The 21,953-nt window shown below is 41.0% G+C and overlaps 1 protein-coding gene and 1 long non-coding RNA gene across 7 annotated transcripts in view; one reads left to right on the forward strand and one right to left on the reverse strand.

The window, feature by feature from the left end:
• AK4 (adenylate kinase 4) overlaps positions 1–21,953 on the forward strand; it is a 73,182-nt gene that overhangs the window by 9,579 nt on the left and 41,650 nt on the right. Inside the window, exon 2 of one of the 6 annotated variants that reach the window (XM_019837166.2) lies at positions 964–1,051. The exons of the other annotated variants lie outside the window; for them this stretch is intronic. The gene's annotated coding sequence lies outside the window, so the exon portion shown is untranslated. The remainder of the gene's footprint in view (positions 1–963; positions 1,052–21,953) is intronic. 6 annotated transcript variants of the gene reach the window in all.
• On the reverse strand, positions 808–21,934 carry LOC123379649. Its single transcript, XR_006584368.1, has 2 exons — positions 21,606–21,934; positions 808–1,074 (listed from the first exon to the last, which is right to left on the reverse strand). It is a non-coding gene; the product is annotated as an uncharacterized LOC123379649 (long non-coding RNA).

The raw sequence follows: 21,953 nt of genomic DNA on the forward strand, positions 1-21,953 counted from the left end.
AGTTGGGTACCAGACTATTAGCTACAAATCTACCCATTATAGAGGACATACTGAATTGCCTATTTCCTTTAAAATCTACCAAGTAAATTGTTAAATGGTATTAGGCTTCTCTGCTCTTAACTCTGCTCTTAAGCAATCTGTGTAATGCATGTTGTAAGAAGATTTAAGGACTAGGAAATTGTTTTTCTTGTAAACTTTTAGACAGTATTCTTTTACACAGGGGGTCAGATAGCTCAGCTCTTTTAGCAAACTAGATTGTTTTTTAAAGCATGATCAGGTAGTAGAGGCTTTGAATTACTCTGTGCCCCTCCCCCCCCCCCCCCCCCCCCCCCCCCTTAATGTTTAGTTCTCAAGTTCACCTTTAAGACATGGTCCAAAAGGTCTCATTGGTACAGTTTCATGAAGTACAATTAGATGGCTGATGTTATATTTTAACAGTCCCATGTCCAAGTTCCAAGAGTTCTTGGTACTAGTTAAATGACAGACCTGGCAGCAAGAATCCCTTATTTAGCCAGAGAGGCTGATGATATTGAAATAATGCACAGTCACTCCTGTTCATCAAATTCCCAACAAGCTAGAAATCAATTGTTTTCTGTTCTTCAGCACTTTGTTATTGACCTACGACCTGTGACTTTGGCACTTTATAATTCCTGCCACTTGGTCATCATAACTAACATTTGCACTGGTCGAGCATGTGCTAGGCCCTGCACTGGCTAATGGATGTGTCATATTCTCTAGTCTACACACAAATCTACAGAGCAGTTGTTACTACATCCTTTTGCAAATGAAGAAATGGGCTCAGAGAGGTCGGATTACTTGCTTTAGGTCAAATAGCTAGTAAGGTAGAGAAGCTAGTAGTCAAACTTGGGACTCCATAGGTAGGGTTAAACTTCCCATTATGTCATGCTGCCATCCAGGTACTCCAGTACATAGTGAAATATCCACTTCATGTCTTATAAACAGGACACGGAACAATGGATGGCCAGGGCATCATTGCAGCTCAGCTCTCCACAAGTACACTGAGGTCAGCAGGTTCCAGGGTAGTCTAGAGGTATGTGTTTTGTTGTTCTGTTCCTGAAACATTTGAAACAAAAATCTAAGGAAACGCTGACTTCCTCCTCCCTCCCCAAAAAAAGAACCCCAAAAGGTCTAAAATAGAAACTTTATGCAACTGTGAGGAGGTAGAAATTACCGTTCATTGTAATGGTAAGACTTCTGGAATAATACCTGAGCCTGCTGTTTCGTTAGTCATTTGGCAGATGTTTCTATGCCTACATTAGGTATGAGGAGGCATGCAGAAGAACCCTTGAGGCACTCACCATTTCGGGTTCAAGTTCTAGGTTTCGCATTATGTTCCCATGAGTCATGGTGGGATGTGTGTGGGTGAAGTGTTGTGAGGTCATGGACAAGGTGGGAAGGGCATTGTTCAGGTGCATCTTTCTCCTGGAATGCCTTTCACACTTAATCTCTCAAAGTCTATTTTCAGTCTCATCGCTTCTGTGAAGTTTTCCACAGCTGTTGCAGCTACATACCATTTTTTCTCTGAAATTCCTCTTATACCCATCTGTATCTATAATATGGCATTCATTATCATCTCCCTGTAAGGTGATCTGCTTTGTAACATCAGTTATATAGTCTCTAACCATCTCAATAGTAAATTCACTAGTGTCAGTTTAGTTCAACAAATGTTTTGATTGCTTGTTATGGCAGGAGGGGAGATGGGCTATAAACAAGGGAAAAATAGTCAAGGTAACCTTGTATACCTTATGCTTTAAGCCTTGTATGCTATATAAGTATTCCCCCCAAAATATGATAGTGCAGTGATGGACAGTGCCTGGGAAGGCCACTTTAGACTGTGGGTTGGAGAAGGCCTCTCTGAGATGATGTTTAAGCTGAGCCCTGAGTGAGGGTAGGGGCCAGGTGTGTGAAGATTTGGGGGCAGAGGAAGGGCATGTGGAGAGACCCTAGAGTAGGAGTGAGTTTTTCCTGGAGGAGAGGAGGCAAGTGTTTCTGGAGCACTGTGAGTAAGAAGGAGATGGTAGAAGGGGAGGCTGCAAAGGTTGGCATAGGGCTTTGAAGCATGGTCAGGAGTTTGGGCTTCCATGAAACTGTATGAAGAGTGACTGGGGTTTTGTTGTTATTGTCATTATTTCTTATGTATAACACCTTTACTGAGATATCTACAATAGCACTTATCCTTATATAGCGTATAAAACAAGTGGTTCCAGTGGTTTTTAGTATATTTATAGCATCATGCAACCATCACATCACTACTGCCTAATCTGAGAACATTTTCATTACCCCAGAAAGAAACTGCACTCATAAGTAGTCATTCCCCATTTCCCCTCCCTCCAGCCCCTGGCAATCACTAATCTACTTTCTGTTGGTATGGATTTGCCTCCTCTGAATATGTCGGGTAAATGGACTCATACAAGATACTACTTTTTGTCTCTGGTTTCTTTCACTAAGCATGTTTTCAAATCAAAGTTCAACTATGTTGTAGTTATGTATCACTACTTCAATCCTTTTTATTGCCAGGTAATATTTATTGTATGGATATACCACATTTTGTTTATTCATTCATTAGTTGATGGACACTTGGGTTGTTTCCTGCTATTAACATTAATATACAGATTTTTATGTGAATATATGTTGTCATCTCTCTTGCCATGTATATACCTAGGAGTGGAGTTGCTGAATCATATGGTAACACTATGTTTAACATCTTGGGGTGCCTGGCTGGCTCAGGCAGCTAAGCAGTCAACCTTGGCTCAGGTCATGAGCTTGCGGTTTATGAGTTCGAGCCCCACATCAGGCTCTGTGCTGACAGCTCAGAGGCTGGAACCTGCTTTGGATTCTGCGTGTCCCTCTCTCTCTTCCCCTCTCCTTGTGTGCACGCACTCTCTCTTTCTCTCTCTCTCAAAAAAAAAACATTAAAAAAGTTTTTCAAAAATCTTGAGGAACTGTCACCTGTTTTCCAAAGCAGCTCAACCATTTTATGTTCCCACCAACAATGAATGAAGGTGGCAATGTCTTCATATTCTTGTCATACTTGTTATTGTATGTCTTTTTTGATTTTCACACCCTAATGAGCATAAGGTGGTATCTCATTGTGATTTTGATTTACATTTCTCTAAGAACTAATGATAATTGAACATCTTTTCATGTGCTATTGACCATTTGTACATCTTCTTTGGTGAATATCTATCCTGTCCATTTTTTAGATGGCCTCATGTGTTCCTTCTGTGTTGAGTTCTTTATATATTCTGGATACAAGTCCCTTTTTATTTTTTTAATTTATTAAAAAAAAATTTTTACTTTTATTTATTATTTTGAGTATTATTCTGTCAGCACAGAGCCTGGCACGGGGCTCGAACCCACAAACTGTGAGATCATGACCTGAGCCAAAGTCGGACACAACCAACTGAGCCATCCTGGCACCCACGAGTCCCTTTTTAGATATATGACTTGCATATATTTTCTTCCATTCTGTGGGTTGCCTTCTTACCTTTCTTGATGTTGTCCTTAGAAGCACAAAGTTTTAAAATTTGATGAAGTCCAGTTTATCTGTTTTTTTTCTTTGGTAGCTTGAGGTTTTTGGTGTCATTGCCTAATCCAAGGTAAAGCCCTTGTTTTTAAATATGGTATTGACAATCTGATTCATATTCTATTCTGCTTGAAGAAATATACTACTTTTGTTTGTTTTATTTTATTTTAATTTTTAGTTTTTTTGAGAGAGAGCAAGAGAGAGTGCATGCAAGAGGTGTAGAGGGGTAGGGAGAGAGAGATTGAGTATATTAAGCAGGCTCCACACTCAGCGCACAGCCTAGGCGGGGCTCCATCCCACAAACTTGGGATCATGACCTGAGCCTGGGATTATGACCTGAGCCTGGAATCATGACCTGAGTCGAAACCAAGAGTCGGAAGCTCAACTGAGCCACCCAGGCACCCCCATTCACATTTTAAATAGATCACTCTGGCTATTTGTAAACTAGATTGGAAGGTTCTAGAATGAAAGTAGGGAGAACAGTTAAGATGTTAAAATGTCAACAAATGGGTAGACTTCAAATATCAGTAACTACTTATTAAATTTGGCATATTCCAGTAGCATCCTGTTAATAGGAATCAAAAATGGTCTCTACCTTTAAGGAGATGACAAGGTAAAACATACACCCAATTAATTGTTTATTAAGGCAGATTATACTGAGTGCTATTAAAAAAAATGAATGAGGGGCACCTGGGGTGGGCTCAGTTGGTTAAGTGTCTGACTTCAGCTCAGGTCATGATCTCACAGTTTGTGAGTTTGAGCCCCACATCGGGTTCTCTGCTGTCAGCACAGACCTCTGTCCCCCTCTCTTTCTGCCCCTCCTCTGTTTGCACTCTTTCTCTCAAAAAATAAACATAAACATTTAAAAAAACAATAAAAGAATGACAGGTTTTTTATAAGAACACTGAAGGGGTGCCTGTGTGGCTCAGTTGTTTAAGTGTCCGACTCTGGATTTCGGCTCTGGCCATGATGTCCTGGTTTGTGAGATCGAGCCACCCCAGGTTGGGCTCTGTGTAAAGAACACTGAAGTCATTTGTATAAACTTATAGAGTTCTTTTTGTATTTCCAGTGTCTGACATACCGTCAGACAGTGCTTAATAGTTGTTTGATCTATTTCTGGATGAAAAAGTCCATGAAAGCTGTGGGAGAGATGGTGTTAGAACTGAGCCTTGTAGGATGGGTAAGGTACTGGCAGGTAGAAAAATGGGAGCAGGGCGTTTTTGATGGAGGGATCATATATGAGAGGAGGTGATTACAATTAAGGATATTTTGATTGAAACCTAGAGGTGGAACAATTACAGGCATGAAAGTTAGAATTGTCCTTTGGGGGTTTCATGTAATTCCACATTGAGTTTATAAATAGGAAGGTGGTTCGGAATCAATTCCTTCCTCAAATTCCTTTAGGGGTATGATGGCTCTTTTTCATAGCAAAGTAGGAGTGGATTGTAGGGGAGAGAAAGTGGAGCACAGCTAAGGTGGTGTCACAAACAGTTTAGATCAGGTATAAGGTAAAAGTAATGAAAACGGGAATTTGGGAGAAGCTGCAATACCTAATATGACTCTGTGCATGGGAATGGCAGCGCCAAATGCAACTCTTTAAAGGGATGAGTTTCAGTGATTGTGGGGGAAAGTGGACCTAGTTAAAAGGAAGATAGTCCAGGGTTGATGATAATGACAAGTTTAACATACCTGCAGGAAGTTCCAGGTGCAAGTGTCTAGTGGATTTTGGCATAGCGAATGATAGGCACCGGCAGTTGGCTCTGTGGCTTAGAGGAAATAAGGTTGGGCTTTGGAGTCATACCTCTGTCATTCCTCTGTCTAAACTTCTTATGGGCTTAGTTAACTTTGGGGAGAGTTAATTAACTTGATTTCCTCAGTTGTAAGAACCCCACCTCACAGGGCTATTTGGGAGGGTCAGATGGGGTCATCTGTGTAAAATGCCTGACAAGTAGGAGGGTTCTCTCTGTGGTTTCTTCCCTCTTCCCTGGAGTAGTAATACTTTGATTTCATTTAAAATCTTCTGCAGTAAATGTGGTGCTTTGAATGGAATCACTGGCATAATCTAGTGGGATTTAGGCAATATATAGGTGTGTGTGTGTGTGTGTGTGTGTGTGTGTGTGCGCGCGCGCGCGCACCACTCAGCTGCTCAGCAGAGGCAACAAGCATTCATTGTTTTTAAACTATTAATTGTGCTGACCTAATTTTTAAAACTGTCTTGTTTCCATTCTTGTCCAAACAAAAGTACTTCCATTAAATTTCTTTGTGTGCCTCTTTTGGAAGACTCCTTTGGGAAGACCCAAAATTGCTTTTTAGAAATTTTGTCATCATTAAGATGGACATTTTTCTAACGTTACCTGTGTGTCCGATTGGATAGATTTTCTCAAGGTCTTTTAATGTATTGGGCTGATGATGTATTTGATTTGACTTTGGCTTTGCTTTGTTTTCCTAAATTCTGACTTAACTGCTTCTGTATTTTTTCCTTCTGCATGACCTCTGTAGATCTTGGTAAGAATAGCTAATGTCGTTTGCAGGAGAACTATAAAATATTGATTGCATATATGAGTTCAGCTTCCTAATTTTCTTAAATGGTAACTATAAATACTGTCTCAGGACACAGTTTATTTTTTCTATAAGGGAGATTGATTTTTAACTTGTATTACTTCAGTGGCTTAGTTTTAAAAAAATCAAGAATCTAGTTTGGAATACAAAGAAAGAGCAAGACCTCCTTCCCATTGAGCTCATAGTTTTGTTTTAGTTTTCTAGGGTTTTTGGTAACTAAACACTATGCACAACAATGAATGTGTTAAGTTTAATTATTTGTTCCTTTTCTTAATGCCTTAGAATTGGAAGGAATTTGAGTTCTTCTGTCCAAGTGGCCATTCTGTGCTGGGTCCCTTCTCTAGGAGCTGACAGCCAACTCCCCCACTGGAGAAGGGCTTTTTCATTGTTGGATGGGTCTAATTGTTGGAAGACTTTTTTCTTTATACTGAGATGAAAGCCAGTCCTTGAAACCATCATCCATAAGCTGTCATCCACTTGTCCAACTTGAGTCTTTTGGTGTCACACAAATTAAATCCACTAACTCTGCAGATAATTGAAAATAGTTGCTAGGCACCACTTCCCGGACCTAAGTTGTCCTCCCCCGAAGCCTCCCATCCAGAAGAAGAGCTCTGGTTACTTCAACCATTCTTTCCAAGATAACTTTTCTAAATTCTTTTCAGCCTGATTTCATTATGACCCTTTTAAACTCTGATGGCTACCTTCAACAAACAACTGACTAAAATGGTGGGATCATTGTAGCTGTAGTGGCTTTACTTCTAAATCTACTCTCTTTCTAAGTTTTTTTTTTGTTTGTTTGTTTTAAGTTTATTTATTTTTGAGAGAGAGAGAGAGAGGAAGAGCAGGGGAGGGGCAGAAGATCCGAAGGGAGCTCTTTGCAGATAGCAGAGAGCCTGATGAGGGGCTTGAACGCACGAACTGTGAGAACATGACCTGAACCAAAGTCCGACACTCAACCAACTGAGCCACCAGGCACCCCTCTACTCTCTTTCAAATGAACACATTATTTGGAAGTATTTCTGAACATTGTCCTGCAGTGCACACTGTGGCTCAGTTAGCTTTGAAAAGCCGACAGTATTTGAGGGTATCTCAGAACCTAAGCACAGACACCTGCTACTCTAGGCTACTCAGATCTGTAGCCCTGTCCTTTGAGTGAGGGGTCAGATACTCTGTCTCTCCCTTGGTTCATTCTGAGCATTGAGATGGCTTAAAGTATTAGGGACAAGTTAGAAAAATTTGGGAGTTTGGTGGAATTACCACTTAGCCTAAATATTGCAGGACACTGATCAGTGATGAATAGATCATGACTAAATTTGCCCAGGTTGTCATTAATTATAATTTATTTGGATAGTTTCTACATACTGTTATATCCTAAAATCTAGGACTATATGATTTTATGCTGAATGCCTTTGTGATACAAAACTCTAAGAGGTGGTATGTTTGTCTTTAAGAATTTGGGCTCAGGGAGCCTGGGTGGCTCATTCGGTTAAGCATCCAACTTCAGCTCAGGTCATGATCACATGGCTCATGAGTTTGAGCCCCAAATCGGGCTGCTTCGGATTCTGTGTCTCCCTCTCTCTCTGCCCCTCCCCCTCTCATCCTCTGTCTCTCTCCCCTTCAAAAATAAACAAACATTTTAAAAAATTTAAAAAAAAAAAGAAAAAGAAAAAGTGTGGGCTCCGAAGTACATAGCTGGGTTTGGAATCTGACTTGGTGACCCTTACTCTACAATCTTGGGCAAAGTAACTAACTTTTTTGTGTTTATTCATTTATAAATGAGAGTAATGGTGAGACTACCTCACTAGATTTCCTTGTGAGTATTAAGTTAATGTGTGTTGGCAGGGCTGAGGCTGTGGTAGGGTGAGGTGAGTAAAGCACTGTCCTGGAGTGAAAAATTTAAGGGGTGCCCATTAAACTCAATAAATCAGTGGTAGTGCAATAGAATGAACAAAATACAAGAATTTAAAATAAAAACCAGACCTGACAGATTGAGAAAGAATTGTTATGGATGTGAGTGAGTTGTTTAAATGCAGGGTTGAATTGATTTTCATCATAGATTTTTTTGCACTAATTTTGGTATTTTGAAATATTGCATTAAAATATTATCTTAATGACTAGAGTTTGGTTTTTTGTTGCCCTCTTCAATTTTTTTTTTGCCCAAGGTGAGTGCCTCACCCAGCTGATGCTAGTTGTAGGCCAGTGTGTTGGTGTTCGTTGTTAGTTGATTGCAGTGTTAGTTTTGTTAAGGAAATACATTTAAGATCCTTGCGGAAGGATTTTTCCCCCCCCAGCTTATATGTTTCTGTTAGGTTGTCTCAGAACACCAGTCAAAATCTATCTTGTCAAGGTTAGTTTTAGATTTGAATGTCATGTTACAAACACTGCTGGAGCTCAAACCCTGGAGAATAAAAAATGCATGCACTTAGCTTATGTCTAGAGGAATCTAGCCAAACCAAACAGCACTGAAACATTGCATTTCCTTAATGGCCAGGATTGTGAAAGACAGCCACAGATGGTTGGCTGAGCCATAGCTGGAACTACTGTTAGTCGGCGTGAGATGTTCTAAGTGGCAGAAGCCAGGAGCCCAATGCGGGTGGGAAGTGGTGTTTCTAGAAGTGAAATTAAGATGATAGAATCTTTCCGTAATTCTGGTTCTGATCCAGACCTGATTATAAACATGTTTTGGAAAACTGTTTCATCATTACTGGCCAGTGAAAGGCAAAAAAAGTTGTAGGATTGATTTTTAAAGCGTGTTGTTCTTAACAGTTGAAGTGTTACACAAGGCAAGGCAGCTGTCTGTTAGGACATCATCCCTCTTAAAGTGCCTACTTGCTTGCTTTTTTTTCTTTCTTTTTTCCTTCCTTCCATCTTTTTTCTTTTTGATACAGATTCATCCAGTGTTGCTTTCTACACAAAGGAGAAGCAATTGCTCTTAAAAGGTCGTATAAACTGGATGTTGATATTTTGCATAAAATATGTGGAGTTAAGTAAACGAATAATCACGATAGCAGTTATTGTTTGCTTTGATTAGGTTTAAATTTACCCAAAGACTTTATCATTTTGTTCTGAGATTGTGAAGAGATAGAATCCAATTATATACTTGAGAAGTGCAGTGACTTGAAAACATCACCTTATTTTGCTGGTTGCTGCCAGACATTGCTGCTTTGCTGTGGCGAGGTGGCTCTGTTGTTTTGAGTTTGGTCATTTTTAGAGACTCCAGATACCTTCTGGCTTTATAGTTAAAAAAAAAAAATTGGAAAAAAAATTTTTTTAATTTTATTTTTATTTTAGACAGAGAGAAAGGAGTGCGAGTCGGGGAAAGGGGCAGCGGGAGAGAGAGTGAGAATCCCAAGGAAGCTCCAGACTCAGCACCGAGCCCGACACAGGGCTCCATCTCATGACCCTGGGATCATGACATGAGCCAAAATCAAGAGTCAGACGCTCAACTGACTGAGCCAGCCAGGCGCCCCAAGAGGTGGAAAATTCTTGTCTCAAAAAAGTGTATGTCACCTCTGTACCAATTTTTGGAGAACAGCTGTGGCAGCTGCTTTGTTTTCCTCCTTTAATTTGGCAGGTGGAGAAAGCATGGAAATTTCAAAGTGAGTTCTAAAATTAGAAAGTCTGGTGGAGCATTCACTTTCATGTATACGGTGTTTGGAATAGGAATAGCAGTGTGTGGCAGAAGAAGATGTAGACTTGAGACTTAGGGGTTGAAATGGAGCAACCAGTACATTGCTGGCAACATACGAGGCAAACATCTTTAGATATCTAGGAACTCATATTTGGAATAGAGGCAACTATGGGAGTCAGTCGTCTTACCTGGAAAGTGATCCTTGGTTTAATGGGCAGAGTTTAATATTTCCTATTGGGCAATTTACTGATGCAGGCTGGCTGGGCCTGAGGGTCCTTGGCTTCGTGCAGGATAGAAATCAAATGAGAAGAAGTGAGAGCAGAGTTTATTGAAGATATAGAGAGAGCAGATACAGATAGAGCATGTGGGAGCCTCTGAAAGGAAAGGAGAGAGACTGTCATCTCGCTTGAGGTTTGGGTCTTTATTGAGGACGGTGGTTTGGTGGATGTGCCCTCTCAGGCACCGAGCTAGGTGTCCTGCATGAGTTTTTTATGCCCTGGAGCCCCAAGTCTTGGGGTCAGGATGTTTGCAGTCAGTGGTCTTGGAAAACCTTCATGACATCCCTGTCTGCCCAGTCACTCCTTAGATGTTACCTATTGTGCTAGAAGACTCCAAAGAAATCATTAAGTCCTTTAGGGAGAACATACATTATCAGTACCATAAGCCATGTGTAGGGTGGGGTACAGGTCCTAGCAAGAATAGAAGCAGGAAAATGAGCCCCCCAAATCCCAGGTTTTTGTTTTTGTTTGTCTTTTCACAAGATCCCTTCAGTTTCTCTATCTCATTACCAGCTCATATTTAGATTGGTTAGACTTAAATTAGGTGAAGACTTCTAGAGTCCTAAGATGAAAATGCAATGTTTTTTTTCTCTTCGTCTTCACTTTCTTTTCTGCTTCTAGGCCAGCTTGCACTGAGTTTTAAAGAGACTTGTGAACCACAAATCCTGGTGGTTGGTGTTGAGTCATGATGTGTGGCGTGGGAGTGACCGCAGTGCATGGGACAGGCGTTCTCTCCCTGTGAGGGTGATTAGTAACCCTGGGTAATAGTCTGTGGTCATGGACTGGTCCTCCATCATTTTCTATTGAATCAGAAAGACCTGGGCTCTCACCACCTGCTTCGTGGGCACACAGCTCTTTACTCCACCGCTTATGGTACTGGCCACTGTCCCTAATTACCTCCTTCTCAGATTTCATGCTTCTCTAGGATTCTTCACTTCTGCTTTTCAGTCTTGTAAGGGCCTCCCTTTTCAGCATTCTTTTCATCCCATATTGGACACTACCCAGATTTTCCTCTCCCAAAGGAGAGGTGGTCCTATTGAAGTTTTGGCATGATGATTAGAGTCTGCCACAAGCAGCATCTTGATGTGGCATGTTAGACACCACTGTGCCCAAACCTGTCAGCCATTCTTCACACGCTTCATTAGCTCCACCTGCCCATATCCTAGTTTAGAGTTAATTTGTTACCTTCTTGTTCTTTTCCTTTCTGGAGAATTTGCTCTTTTTCTGTCTGCCCAGCTTTCAGTCCTCTAATACCTGTTACTTGCTTATCTAGAATAGTTTACCTCTTTACCATCTACTCCCAAAATAAATCACAGTCCCACCTTTGTTGAGCTAAAAAGTCGTTAAATTGCTTTCCCTGAACAAAGGACCTGGAACAAAGCATAGACAGATGCTTTAAAACTTCAGTGTGTGTGTGTGTGTGTGTGTGTGTGTGTGTGTGTGTGTGTGTAATCTGATTTAATTTTTACATAAAGTTCCTTATTTCCCCTCTAGTAGCTCTAAGAAAGAGAGTAGTGTTATTTGGGGACAGACCCCAAAGAGTCAGGGTTTATTATTTTTTCTTGCTACATTTTATTTTGCTTTTCTTTCCTCCTTTTTCTTTTTTTAAAATTTATTTATTTATTTTTGAAAGAGAGAGAGAGCAAGGGAGGGGCAGGGAGACAGAGAGACAGCATCTTAAGCAGGCCCAATGGGGGGCTCCATCTCTCCACCCTGAGATCATAACCTCAGCCAACGCTTAAGTGACTGAGCCACCCAGGCACTCCGTTTTTTCCTTTTTTAAAAACCCCATCTTTATTTATTTGCTCATTCAACTTAAAAACTATTGAAGGAATCCTTTGCTCCCTAAGGCTCAGTTTAAGTCACTCAGCTGAACAAGACCTGCCCTTGCGGTGTTCTCATTCAGAAGGGGAGGGCAGATGGTTGAACAAAGGACTCAAGGGTGGGAGGTATTGGAGGGAGAGACAAATTGTTTAAGGAAGTGGTAGCAGGCTCTGGAGCTGGGGGTAGAAAGCCCCGCACTGATCTGACCTGTGATGTGTGCAGATTCTCAGATCCCCCTTCAATGGGAAGCCAGCCTGCAAGCTGCTGAATCACTTCGTATCTCCAGTTATTCAACTACAAACCAAGAATAATAATGGTGCTGCTTCCTAGTGTTGTAGGAATTAAATGAGATAATGAATATATGAGATTAGAATAAAATTTGGTCCATTATTTAATTTTTTTTAATGTGACCCGTAATAGTGTTGACATAAAATTTGAGGCCCAAGATGGAACCTGTCCTGTCTGGTGTGCCACGTCAGCAAAATGAAACTTAGGTAACCTTTGTGCCCCTACAAATGCTCCACTTGACCAGAAAAGCAGTGTTTCCAGTCAGCTAATCCCCAAAGGCGATGCCAGCTCTGGGGCATCTCTTCCCAAAGATGGTTGATTCTGGGCCCCACCCAATCAGATACTTTCTATTTTTTCTTGTGCTTTATCCTACAAAACCTTCCTACCTTTCTCCTCTTTTTGTAGTTCTCTGAAAGGAGACTGTCCATGTGCTGTTAACCAAAATTGTCTTCTTTAATCAGTAGGAATTAGCTTAAGCTTACAATTGAGTATATACATACAAATACATAAAACCGACACACATCCTAAATTTTATAATATTCTCCCTTTTTTGTGTACAAAATGCTTTTGTACACAAAATACTTTTTCAGTTTCAAAAAAAATAGTGATCTTGACAGCAGTTGGACAACCACTGGTCTAGCATTTAATAAGTGTTTAACGAGTGATGCTTCTGGTATTTTTTTCCTATTACATTCTTTAGTTTAATTAGTTACCTTTTTTTTTAATTTTTTTTTTCAACATTTATTTATTTTTGGGACAGAGAGAGACAGAGCATGAACGGGGGAGGGGCAGAGAGAGAGGGAGACACAGAATCGGAAACAGGCTCCAGGCTCTGAGCCGTCAGCCCAGAGCCTGACGCGGGGCTCGAACTCACGGGCTGCGAGATTGTGACCTGGCTGAAGTCGGACGCTTAACCGACTGCGCCACCCAGGCGCCCCATTAGTTACCTTTTTTATTTAAATTGAATAGCTAACATACAGTGTAATATTAGTTTCAAGGGTACAATATAGTGATTCAACACTTAACATGCAACATCACAACATGCTCATCACAACAAATGCCTTCCTTAATCCCCACCACCCATTTAACCTGTCCCCCCACCCACCCACCTCCCCTCTGGTAACCAGCTTTGTTCTCTATAGTTAAAGTCTGTTTCTTGGTTGGTCTTCCCCCCCCCCCCCCCCCCTTTGCTTGTTTTGTTTCTTAAATGCCACATACGAGTGAAATCATATGGTATTTGTCTTTCTGTGACTGACTTATTTCACTTAGCGTAATACTCTCTAGCCCCATCCATGTTGTTACAAATGGCAAGATTTCATTCTTTTTTATGGCTGAGTAATATTCTGTTGTATATGTATACCACATATTCTTTATTCATCAGTTGATGGACGTTTGGGCTGTTTCCATAATTTGGCTATTGTAGATATGCTGCTATAAGCATTGGGGTGCATGTGTCCCCTTATTAAAAAAATTTAATTAGAGAGAGCGCAAGCAGGAGAGAGTGGCAAAGGGAAAGAGAGAGAGAATCCCAAGAAGGCTCCATGCTCAGTGCAGAGCTCGATGTGGGGCTTGATCCCATGACACTGGGATCATGACCTGAGCCAAAATCAAGAGTCGCTCAACAGACTGAGCCCCCCAAGCGCCCATCCCTCTGAATTAGTTTTTTTGTATTCTTTGGGTATATACCTAGTGGTACAATTGCTGGATGGAAGGGTAGTTCTATTTTTATCTTTTTTGAGGAAGCTCCATATTGTTTTCCACAGTAGCTGTACCAGTTTGCATTCCCACTAACACTGCAATATACTATTATTAACTATAATGAGTAATCTGTACATTTTATCACCATTAGTTATGTATTTTATAACTGGAAGTTTGTACCTTTTGACCACCTTCACCCATTTTGCTCACCCTCACCCTGCATTCCTCCCTGCCTCTGCTCTGGCAGCTACCAATCTTTTCTTTGTACCTATGATCTTGTTTTGTTGTTGTTGTTGTTGTTGTTTGTTTTAGATTGGATATGTAAGTGTGATCGAATGGTATTTGTCTTTCTCTGTTTACATCTGACTTATTTCGCTTATCAGGATGCCCTCAGCGTCCATCCATGTTGTCACACATGGGAGGATTTTATTCTTTTTTATGGCTGAATAATATTCCAGTATGTGTGTGTGTGTGTGTGTGTGTGTGTGTGTGTGTGTGTGTGTGTACATATATACATATGTATGTGTATATACACACACATATATACACACACACATATACATATATCTCATATTTTCCTTATCCATTCATCCATTGCTGGACACTTAGATGGTTTCCATATTTTGGCTATCACAGATAATGCTGCAGTGAACATGGGGGTGCAGATCTCTTTTCAAGTTAGTGTTTTCATTTTCTTCAGATAAACACCCAGAAGTGAAGTTGCTGGACCATATGGTAATTCTATTTTTAATTTGTTGAGGAACCTCCATACTGTTTTTTACAGTAGCTTCCCTCTGGTATTACTACTGCTCTTGTTCTTCCTGGGTGTTCAAGGATGATTGCATGTCACCCTACCTTATGACCCTCCTGGGAGCCCTGTCATAGAAGTGTTAGCATCAGTTGTTTCCCTCCTCCTTGTCTTTGTAGGACTGTCTGCTGTCAGCCCATGGAGGCTGGTGAGCATGGCACGTCTTTGGTGTTGCTGTAGTTCTCCACCAGAGCACTGCCAGGAAGCTGTGAGATGGAAGGGTGCGGAAAAGACAGAGAGGGAGGGGGGGAGAGAGGAAAGAATCCCCCATGGGCAGCATAGCAGTGCACCCTGTTTGAACAGATGGCACTGGAGGAAACAGCAGCTTCCCTTATGTTGACCTGCAGCCAAGATCCTGCACGGAGAGGCAGCCAGCAAGGTGCGTGGTGCAGCCAGATCCACACCCTGGGCCTTTTGCAATGGGAAGGAATTCCTTTTTATGTTGCTTTAAAAGTGAAATTCCTCCCTGTCCTCTGAATGCACCTAGTAATTGAGTTGTGATAAGGTTACAAGGGAGGCAGAGAAAATCTAGAGAGTCATGAGATTTGAAAAGTATGATCCTGCTCAGGGCTGAAAGTGCCTGGTATGGTGGGTACCAAGGCAGACTTGAAGAACGTGAGCTTGAGATGGTTAAACACTGTGAGTCTAAAACTCATCTATGATTTTGGCAAACCTTTCAGATTACTTGCCTTTTCCCATTTGTTCCCTTGCCCAACTTCTGTTCTTCCATCCCAATCTGCTTTTTTCTCCTCTGCTGCTTATATAAGCCAGCATGTGGTACCGTGCCAGATGTTCATGGTATGTTTATAAATGCATGTGTTCCTATTCTGGGCCAAAAACATTCTCCTGACATAGGACATCCAAAATTTTTTGGCTTATAAAATTCCAATATCTTTTCCTTTCACGATTTATTTAAATTCTTAAAATGAGGTTACTGCACTATTTTATTCTTTGAATCAGTATGGAGTGTCAAATAACAATTGATAAGCTGGTGTGGGCAGAAAGCTTAAGGATAAAGAATCTGCTGGATTTCCTTTGTGCTTAGATACCGGATCACCTTTTTTCTCAGCACTGTGAGCCCCTCCCCTACCCAAAGTCATGGCTTTTGTCCATACATATTTTTAATCTTGGCTATTATAGAAACACATCCATTGGACCCAGGGTACAGAATTAGACTAAGTGAATGTACATATGCAGTCTGGCTAGAGAGAAAAGAGCAAATAGGCCAAAGCACTGGCCCTTATTCTCAGGATGTCTTGCAGTCAAGGGGTGATGGAACACTAAGAGATGGCGTAGGCCTGAGGTCTGGCCGGGATTCCACTCCTCATATCTCAAATGGGTGTAATGACCATGAAAGCAGGGAGATGCTCCTTAGTCTGTGAAGTCCATCTCCTCTGCTCACTTAGAATCTTGGTGATTGAAAGCACACTGGTGTGGTTGGACGCATACTGGGGGAGCTGATCCTTCAGCCCCAACACATACACAGAGCCAGGTAAAGGAAATTGAAATTCCACCTCCAAGATGGCAGAGCTAGAAGGGTCCAACAGCCTCATGTAGGTGAGGAAACTTGAGGCCATGATAAGTGAAGTACATTGATATGTTCAGTCCTGTGGGCAGTCCTTGGGAGCAGAACTCTTAACAGCCAAGGCTTCTGATTTTCAGCCTAATACAATTTTCAGCCTGATACAGTTCCTTGTATCATATTGGCTCTTTGTCTCTTGATGGAGCCATTCCAGTGTGTTTAAAAGGGTATTGTCCCATGGTAAAAATGCAGATAGAAAGAATAAGTAAACTATATGATCTCGCTTATATGTGGAATATAAAAGCAAAACAAAACAACTCTGAGCTCATAGATACAGAGAATAAATTGGTGGTTGCCAGAGGTGAAGGGTGCGGAGGAGGTGTGAAATGGGCAAATGTAGGCCAAAGGTACAGACTTCCGGTTATAAAATAAGTCACAGAGAGGTAATGTGCAACATGGCGACCATGGTTAGTAATGCTGTGTCACATATTTGAAAGTTACTAACAGAATAGATCTTAAAAGCTCTCATCACAAGAAAAAAACATTTGTAACTATGTATGGTGACGGAAGTTGACTAGATTTATTGTGGTAATCATTCTATAGTATTTACAGATATCCAGTTATTATGTTGGACCCCTGAAACTAATATGTTATATGTCAGTTTTACCTCCATGAAAAAAATCACATTACATATTTTTTCACTTTCAATCTCACAATTAGTGGTAAAGAGGTGCACATTTGTACTTTACATAATTTTGGGTTCAAATCTAGGTTAAAAGAAAAATCTTTTTACTATTAACCTTCTTTTGATCTAGGGAATGATTGATTATATAGATCATAGATTCAAATAATGTTAGCTACAATTTTCTGTGGTTAAAACACCAATACTAATTATCCCCATGATAAGCTAGATTTTGTACCTTAAGACTAAATGGCAAAGGACAAGCTTTGAAGATGGGTACTTCGTGCCAAGTCACTGTTCCTCAGGAGAGACCTGTGGTCAATGACTTGATCTCTTCGGGGTCTTAGTCTCATTATGTCGACAAGAACAAAGAACAAATAGGATGGAGGTCTTACTTCATAGTTTCAAAGTTTTGTATTATGTTATATAAAATGAAATAGAACTTCTTTAGCAATAGTTTACAATCCCTAATGTCTTGTGATTTATCAAAGAAACTCTTTTGGTAAAGCTTATCTGTGTCACACAGACATCCAGTTTCATCTCAAAAGGAGACATCAGATTTTGGGTAGTCTAGCCTAGTATAGCTTCTCACTTGGGGTGACTTCCATGCACCTGCCTGTTAGTTTGAAAATCAGTTGTTTTCCTCATGTTAAACTTTCTGCTTCTTCTGTTTAGAGAATATTTTTAGTCTTAATCTTAGAAATCTATAAGAGTTGACTCATATACATTTTGTGGGTGTTTAAGAATATCAGATAGCGTTAGGAGGAGCAAACATCCACTTGTTGGAACAGATCCTTTTTCGTTAAGAGGTCAGGCTTGGGATCCAAGTGCAGTCTGTGGTAATGATCTTTCTGCACCAGCTTGAGTAGACTGAAGCAATAGGTGTGAGAACCATTGACAAAAGGGATGGAATGTCCATTTATGTAGCTAAATCAGATAACAGTGTTTTGCTTCATTTAGTGATTTATTTTACTCAGTTATTCAGTGCCAAAGAATTAGATGGTAAGATAACATTTAAAGGAAGCATTGCTGCACATAGTTTTTACTGTGTGATTGAGAAGGTTTTTCTGAGTCTTAATTGCCTAGAAGTCGTGACTGTGGTTAGTAGGACTGTTGTACAATACAGTCCACAGAAGATATGGCAGGGGTAGAGTGAGATGAAAGTTTACCAATAATCCGTAGGACCTTGGAGACGGGAAGATGGAGAGTTTAAAGATCATGGTACTTTTTCATCTCAAGTGCTACCTATTGATGGTTAAAATAAGATAGTCTCTAGCCTCGAGGGCATTACAGTCTTGTATGGAGGATTTGTAAACAACCCCACTTAACAAGAAGAGTGAAAGGTAGACACACTATGTTTGTGCAGACTGTGACCTGCATGGGGTGTGGAGCAGGGACATACAACGTGACTGGAGTCTTCTAGCCGTTAAGTGGCAGTGCCAGGATTTGAACCTAGGCAGTCTGGCTCGAAAGTGTATACTCTTGGCCATTATATTAGGTTCAGACTTTTCCTCATAGTTACCAAAAGCAAGTGTCAGGGAGTAATTAAAAATCATGTCTTTTTGTTGTGAAGGAAAAGAAAGCCTGGCTGTGAGCAAGGCCAATTGAAGGGTGGATACCAGACATCTGAAATGAGTCATTTGAATTAGTGCCAAAATGCCTTATATTTAGGAATTTCTTCCGTGGTTTCTCTAAAGCTCTTTGATATCTTTTTTTTTTTTAAGTTTATTTATTTTGAGAGAGAGAGAGAAAGACAGCACAAGCAGAGGAGGGGCAGTGAGAGAGAGAGAGAGAGAGAGAGAGAGAGAGAGAGAGAGAGAGAGAGAGAGAATCCCATGCTGTCAGTGTAGAGCCTGACTCAGGGTTTGATCTCACAAACCACTAGATCATGACCTGAGCTGAAATCGGGGATCAGAGACTTAACCGACTGAGCCACCCAAGTGCCCCAGGACTTTCATATCTATTCACAAATTTTTTTTGTAAAGTTTATTTTCTTACTGAAAGAGATTTATCAAAGTGATATCAGTGATAAACAGTTTATGGAATGAAGATTTTCTTCATTTTGTAACTACTCTAGTGCCAAAATATTCTACCAAGTAGGGGAGATAAGGAACTTGTGGTTTGCAGAATCACAATACTACAGTTCATATCTGACCATGCCTTGTATAGGGAGTGTGTGTGTGTGTGTGTGTGTGTGTGTGTGTGTGTGTGTGTATGTGTTGGCATTCTCAGTGACAAAGTTTTGGAGAAGGGATGATACTGGAGGCAGGCAATGGTTTCTACTGACTTTAGGTAGCATTATGAAGAAATCAAGCTCTTTTACAGGGGCCTTTCACTCAGCATTTTCTAGCTTGAACAATGAAAAGAACATTGAGTAGTTATCTGTTTCTGGTGATTAGCCAGGCATCTTGGGAATTTGCTGCTATGTGGACATTTGTCCTGCTCTGTCTTCTGTTTCCAGTTTGCCCTCACTTTATAGGCAACCAGAACAAAATAGGGTATGTAGTGTGTATATGTTTCAAAGGATAACAGTTGTTTATCTACGACTCAACCTAAGGGATAGAACATTACCAGTACCATAGAAGCCTCCCATATGCCCTTTCTCCATTACTCACAACTGCTATCTTGCATCTTAAAATTATTATTCTCTTGCTTTACCATGAAAATATAATATATAGTTTTTATTTATTTATTTTGGAGAGAGGGAGAGACAGAATCCCAAGCAGGCTAGGCACTGTCAGCGCAGAGCCCAGTGTGGGGCTCAAAATCATGAGCGGTGAGGTCGTGACTTGAGCTGAGACCAAGAATCAGGCACTCAATCGACTGAGCCACCCAGGCATCCCATTTATCATATATTTTTGCCATATATGCATGTATCCCTCAGCAGTACTTCGAGGAATACACAAGTTTAATTTTGTGGGTTTTAGACTTTTATAAAAATGGGCAGATTATTTGGGCAAGACAACATAAAATTAAACCTTGTTTATTTTTCTTTCTGGTTGTGTCGGTAAAAGATAGGAGATCATTCTTAGAGCTTGATTTTGTTTTGAAATAGGCCAAGTTGTCAACTGTTTGATGCCTGGCCAAGCCATCAGAAGCATATGAGAGATTACTTCTGATGTTCCATTGTTTGCCTGACATGTAGGGAAATATGCTATAGCATGGCACAGAGTATAGTTGCTTAGTAAATACTTTTAAGTGAATGGCCGAATTATAATTGCAAGATCAGTGAACTTAGGACAACTTCCATGTAGTTGTTTTTGATATTTCTTTGCAACTGAACTGAATGTGGAAGTCCTAACTGGGAAAGATCTGTTCCAATGTAAATTCTTAAATTTCGAGTGCAGATAAGTAGCTGAAGTATTTGTACTCAGATCTGATTGTTAGGTCATGAGTAGCTACCTCTGTTACAAAAGTTTAGTTAGCTCTGGTCCTCTAGGGAATGAATGGAGTTGGAAGGACCAATCAATTTTCAAGTGCATATATTGTTTAAAATCTTTATATATTTATTTTGTGAGAGAGCGCAAAGAGCCCAGCATGGGGTGGGGTTCAATGTCATGAACTGTAAAATCATGACCTGAGCTGAAATCCAAGAGTCAGATGCTTAAGTGACTGAGCCACCCAGGTGCCCCTCAAGTGCACATTGAATGTCTGTTTTGAAAAGGTGCTGCAGAGACAGTGGTTGGTGTACCAGACAGATTCCATACTGTATGGTGGTGCAGACTGGCATGAGAAATACAAACGTGATGAATGCTACAGAGCTGGAGGGCAGGATGCCATGGAGTATATAGAGGGGACCTAACCTCAGTTTGGGGAAGCTGAAGAGAGAAGAGAGACCTGGGGCTGGACGGTAGAGATGGGCTGGGGTGGAGCATGTGAGTGAAGGGAGAAAAGCTACCAGACTGCTTGAGGGTAGGTGTGGGCAGAATCTTAGAGGGACTTAGAAACCACTGAATGGGCAGTAGAGCTGATTCGTTTTAAGTAGAGACTCAACATGATCAGAGGTACAAGTTGGTCCATTCTGGCTGCAGGGTGGAAAACAATGGCATGAGGTTGTGGGATGTGGGGGAAAATAGTGTTAGGAGGAAGCTACTGATTATTAAATCCTATCTTTTGATCAAAGCCTAGCCTTAAAGGGGAAATAAAATCAGTTTGAGATTTATACCAGAGGCAAAGTGACATTTAGAATTTCAGTAGCCTAATTATGGGCCCTCTCTTTGATGCTGTTTATTTTCCAAGGTTAAACTTGAGGTTAAATGCAGAGTCCTTTGGTTAAACTTCTTCCTTTCATCTGCACATGTGTCATGGATTGCTAAGAACAAAGTGCTCTATTTCAGAATAGTTCCTTTCCAGCTCCCACTGTGGAAGCTTACGGAGATTTTTCTCCAGTATTAAAAAAAATTTTTTAACGTTTATTCATTTTTGAGAGAGAGAGAGAGCGCGCGCATGAGTGGGGGAGGGGCAGAGAGCGAAGGAAACACAGAATCTGAAGCAGGCTCCAGGCATTGAGTTGTCAGCACAGAGCCCGACACGGGACTCAAACCCACAAACCACGAGATCATGACCTGAGCTGAAGTCAGATGTTTAACCGACTGAGCCACCTAGGGACCCCATCTCCAGTATTTATTACTATGGGAACCTGGTCAATCTCCTGGAGGTACTCTCATAATATTGTGCCCCCCCCCCCGCCCCCCTCCAATGACTATGTCCCCTGGAGTTTTTGTCTATGCTTCTAGCAATTCCTCAATTACAATTTAGGATTTCCTACCTGGCACTGGTTCCTGAGGTGCTTTCCATTCGTGAGTCTCTGCTCAGGTAAGATGTGACTCCTTTATTTGCCTGTCTGTCCCTCTAATCTTGGGGGCAGTAGTTTGCCCCCTGTCCTCCCCTCTCTTATGGATCCAAGAGAGTTGTTTGTGGTTTGTTTTTCAATCTATTCAACTTTTTCTTCCTCTAAGGACAAAGTGGCTGTTTCCAAGTTCCTTACATGCACACTAGGGCATACATTGTTGTTGTTGTTTTTGAGAGTACGAGCATGCATGCAAGTGGGAAAGGGGCAGAGAGAGAGAATCCCAAGCAGGCTGTGCACTGTCAGCGCAGAGCCTAGTGTGGGGCT

The sequence above is a fragment of the Felis catus genome, chromosome C1, assembly GCF_018350175.1.
Source record: "Felis catus isolate Fca126 chromosome C1, F.catus_Fca126_mat1.0, whole genome shotgun sequence".
Taxonomy (NCBI): Eukaryota; Metazoa; Chordata; class Mammalia; order Carnivora; family Felidae; genus Felis; species Felis catus.